Source organism: Leptonychotes weddellii, chromosome 8, assembly GCF_054177405.1.
Source record: "Leptonychotes weddellii isolate Sample4059 chromosome 8, ASM5417740v2, whole genome shotgun sequence".
Taxonomy (NCBI): Eukaryota; Metazoa; Chordata; class Mammalia; order Carnivora; family Phocidae; genus Leptonychotes; species Leptonychotes weddellii.
The window spans coordinates 1,128,100-1,133,099 of NC_138376.1; the positions used below are offsets into that span (position 1 = coordinate 1,128,100).

The following is a 5,000-nucleotide window of genomic DNA, read 5'->3' on the forward strand; positions in this document are numbered from 1 at the left end:
CGCCCCCCGGACCGAACCTGGCTGCTCTCCAGCACCGCCCCCCCCGGACCGAACCTGGCTAGGCTGGGCCGCAGGACAGCCCCTCTCGGATGGCGTCAGCATCGCTGAGGAGCATCTTCTCGACGGACACGTTGTCGAGGGTCTCGGCGTCTCCAAGAGTGCTCTGTCCCCTGTCGCCGTGTTGGCAGCCGTCCGCGGGCAGGTGGTCCACCACGGCCGGTTCCGTGGCTACCGCGGCCTCCGCTCCACGGCAGTCCTCCGCGTGTTCCGATGGCACGCCACAACTCTGTCTTGCGACTCCGATCCCGCTCCTCCTCCCCCTCCTCCCCCCCCGTCTCACCGTGTCCTCCCTCCTTAAAAAGCTAGATTAAGACCTTCTAAGCAGGACAGACAAAAATCAGTTTCAAGACTCGGGGAAACACGGTGACAGAGAAACTAAGTCGAAATGTAAGAGGAACAGCAAAACCTGTTGCGTGGCTTAGATTCGAAGAGAAGTAGCCGGGCGTCGGCCCGAAGGAACTAAAGGCTTAGCAACACGCGGGCGAGCGGCCGCCTGGCGTCGAGCGCCGGCCGCCGGGGACGCCTCGCGCGGGGGCATCAGGGAGGCGCGCGGAAGGAGACCGTGAGGCCCCGGCGCATGCGCGCGCGCGGGGTTGGCGCCGGGGAGCTGCGCCCGGAAGCCCGCGCGCCCGGCCGGCCTCGGAGCAGGCGGGGGTCACCGGAGCTCGCCCGGGACTGCTGGTGGCGCTGGTGCTCTCGGGTCGCGGGCGCCCCGGGCTCGGCCGCTTCCGTCCCTCAGTGACTTCCCCGCGGCGCGGCCGGGGAGCTCGGGAGGGTTGGTGCGCGTCGCCCCGGAGCTCCACGGGAGCGCGTCCGTGGCTTCGCGCTCGCACGTAGTCGTGGCCGAGTGGTTAAGGCGACGGGCTAGAAATCCGCTGGGGTCTCCCCGCGCAGGTTCGAGTCCTGCCGACTACGGCGTGTTTTTCTCCGACCCCTGGGGTTGCCCCGCCCGGAGGAGCGCGCTGGCCGGTCCCGCCACTGCAGGGGGACCCCGGTGACCGAGTGCCCTGCTCCGTCGCTCGTAGCTTTGCTGCCCCCGAGCTCCTGTCCTGCGGTGGTTTTCTTCAACGGTTGCCTTCACGGGCAAAAAACGAAACACACGAAACTAAAGAAAGCCGACCAACCAATTTTTGTTTGAGCGAAATGCCGCCTCTCTGCCGTCCTTGAAACCCCACCGGGATTTTCCTCTCCACGCGCGCCCTGTGGCGAGATCACGGCTGTCACTTCGAGAGCCAGCTCCGTGAGCCCCCAGGCCGGGCTGGGTTTGCAGGAGTCCCACCCGAGGTGTGGCGCTCACCTCCAGCCACATGTGAGCCCGCAGAGCCGGGCCTTCCCGCGGCGCTCCCCGCGCAATCCCGTGGCTCCGACAAAGCGTGCTTGTTCTTCCACTCACATATTACCTTTCTTCTGCCTTTACCCTTTTTTCTAGACAACCAAATGTAATGAAAAAAAGCGAAATGCATAAATCATATGATGAGTAATACCAAAGGAGAATCGGAATTTGACCGTGGAGAGCCGTGGCACACACCAAGTTAATCAACCGATCCTAGTCAGCATCTCCAGTATCGGGATAATCAATATCACGCTCCTCCCAGGGATGAACTGCGATGGGTACCACCTCATTTGTGTGGTTTTCTGCTAAAAGCGCATAATCTGAATTTAACTCTCAGGAAACATTAGACAAACTCAAGTTTAGGGGGCATTCTACAAAATACCTGACCAACTTGTTTTTTAAATGTCAGTGAAACGGGGCGCCTGGGTGGCTCAGTCGGTTGGGCATCTGCCTTTGGCTCAGGTCATGATCTCAGGGTCCTGGGATCGAGCTTCCCCCCACCACCCCCGTTGGGCTCCCTGCTCAGCGGGGAGCCTGCTGCCCACCCCTGCTTGTGCTCTCTCCCTGTCAAATAGGCAAAATCTTTAAAGAAAAAAAAAATTAAATAAATGTCAATGAAATGAAAAACAAAGAGTGGGGAGCTCTGCCAGATTCAAGGACTAAAGAGACAGGACAACTGGATGCAATCTATTTTTCTTGAAATAAAGGATCCATACAATTGGCAAAACATTAACAGGGTCTGTAGATTAAATAAGAGTTTTAATCCTGATTTTGTAATTGTTCTGTGGTTAGGATAGAGAAGGTTCCTGTTTTTAGAAAATACTGAAATACTTAGGGGTAAAGGAACATCTTGTCTGAAACTCACTCTCAATACCTAAGAAAAAAATTTGTGTATGTGCAAATCTATCTCTATCGAAAAAATAAAGCACATGTCATAAATTGTTAACATTTGGTGAATATAGTTGAAGGATTTATGAAAATTCTTTGTACTATTCTTGCAACTTCTCCATAAATTAGAAATTATGTCAAAATAAAAAGTTGAAAGAGATCAATTAATTCAAAAATAATGCGCATTGAAATAAAAACCCAAGCACAATTTGAACATAAGATGTAACATAGATGATGAGGAAATTATTAAATATGAATTTATACCTGATGAGAGAATAGTATGCAGAATTCAATAGTAAGCAAGGAAATTGATACACATTATTTTAATGATTATTTTTAATAAAGGCACAAGATGGGACTATCACACAACAGTATCATGCATGATTGAAGGGTGAATATAATCAAATCATTATGGGGTCCCATGATTTTGTATCAGGAAAAAATGAGAAGTGTATGGAATGGCTGAGTGTTACATCAGCTTTTTTTTCCCCTAAGATTTTATTAAGAGCAAGAGCAAGAGAGCATGAGCAGGGGGAGGCGCAGAGGGAGAAGCAGGCTCACAGCTGAGCAGGGAGCCTGACCCAGGACTTGATCCCAGGACCCTGAAATCATGACCTGAGCTGAAAGCAGACCCTTAACCAACTGAGCCATCCAGGTGCCACAACATCAGCTTTTCTATGAATTCACCATCCAAGTTCATAATCAAGAAACATCCTTCTAGGACAAAAATAAACCTGACATTTTAATCAACACTCTAAACATTAATTATTACAATTATGTTACTTAAATGTTAGTGGGTAAAGTGTAAATGGGTGTTGTTGTGCAGCAGGGGTATCACTAAATTATTTCTTCAGTCCCTCTGGTTCATATTTGAAGTAATATGTAGATCCCACTTTCAGCTAAGATTAAACATTATTTGTTTCTGTTTCTTCTTTTCACTATAGACCATATATAAAATGCATATGTGTATAACAAGTGGAAATTAAAATTCAAATATTTCACTTGCAGCCAAACCTTAAACATCTATAAATAAATCTAACAAAGGATGTGCAAGAATCTGTATTAAAAACTACAAAATATTGCTGGTGGAAATTAAATGGAGGGAAACACTATGTTTATTTTTTGAAAGACTCAATATTTTTTGAAAGACGCAATTTTATCAAGATGGCAACTATTTCCAAATTGATCAATAGATTCAATAAAATCCCAATCAACCTCCAAACATGTATTTTATGGAAATTAAAATACATTTGGAAATGTGTAGCAACTTAAAAAACAAGAAGCTACTGAAGAAGATAGCAAAGTTGGAAGACTGGCACTATATTTATATCAAGATCTATGTAATTACTTATAAATCTATAGTAATTAAGACAGTATACTATTGACTATTATATACATAAATACTAAGACAATATCTTCATATCTATATCAACTTGGCCAGGTTGAACTACATTCCCCAGAATTCCCTTTTCTAGATGTTTCTGATCAGATGGTCCCCAAGAGATATTCTTGCTGTGGATTCAGAGGGAGAAGTCAAGTGGCAGCTATTCTGTAGCTCATTCTAACTCATCTGCTGACTTACCTCCTCATGAGGGCATGCCACTGCCCCACCTTCCCCTGGATCCTCCTTCAACCTCCTCTTTCCTGGATAAACGTGTGTGTTTAAGTCTAAATGAAGGACCCTGGCTTCATTTAGAAGGACAGCAGGACAGAAGGACACCTGCACCAAAGTAACACAGATTTCAGTCTGTCCTGGCTCCCATTCATGCTTGTGAGTTCCACCTTGTTCTAATCCATCTTCCTTCCCTTCTTGATCAATCTGCCCTATGGACTCTGCACCATGGCACTTCAACATTTATGTAGACTACTTAACCAGCCTCTACAAATCTTATACGAATACAGGTATATATATATATAATATATATATGAAATGTATGTAACCATCCCCATGGTTCTGCTTCTGTTACTGAATGCTGACTGCAATTCTTTGTTCGTGGACTTGTTCCAATTGTTAATTCTCACGGTGTTGACCAGGAATAAAATGCAGAATGTCTACATTCAAGAGGAGGATCATGGAAGAAAAGGATGAATAAACACTACATAAAGGAAAGGATGATGTCCCACCAAGATTTAAAGTCAGATTGGTGGGGGGTGCTTGGGTGGCTCAGTCGATTGGGCAGCAAGTGACTCTTGGTTTCAGCTCAGGTCATGAACTTGGGGTCATGGGACAAGCCCCCCCCCTCTAAAATAAATAAATAAATCTTTAAAAATAAATAAAATCAGATTGGTGGATTTAAAATGACCAGTGCCAAAAGGACTTGTTTTTCACCATGCTGAAACAACTGGGACCAGACTTAAACTAAAAAAACTGAATGAAGAAGTCACTTTCTAAAACGTGAAATAAAGAGCTGGGAGATACCAGATCAATTTTTTTTTTTTTTTACCAGCTCAATTTCCATGCCACACCACTCCTTGTTTCTTCAAACAGATGACAAGTGATGTAGAATCATCCTATAATTTTAAAGGAAGTGTGGGGACATTTTAAATCCAAATACAAAGAAATACTATACTTTGCCTCCAGATTTGAAAGAGAGAAAAGCTGAAAGAATAAAACAGAGAATAGCTATGATTCCAACACCCCAGGGAAGTTAGTATTCAGTTTTTTGTCGACACATCCAGTTTTCTAATGTAAGGGTATGTAGTGGCATTTGAACGTGTT

The 5,000-nt window shown here is 45.9% G+C and overlaps 1 non-coding gene across 1 annotated transcript; it reads left to right on the top strand.

Moving 5' to 3' along the window:
* Positions 1–893: 893 nt before the first annotated feature.
* Positions 894–975, top strand: TRNAS-AGA (transfer RNA serine (anticodon AGA)). Its single transcript has one exon. It is a non-coding gene; the product is annotated as a tRNA-Ser (tRNA).
* Positions 976–5,000: the final 4,025 nt, after the last annotated feature.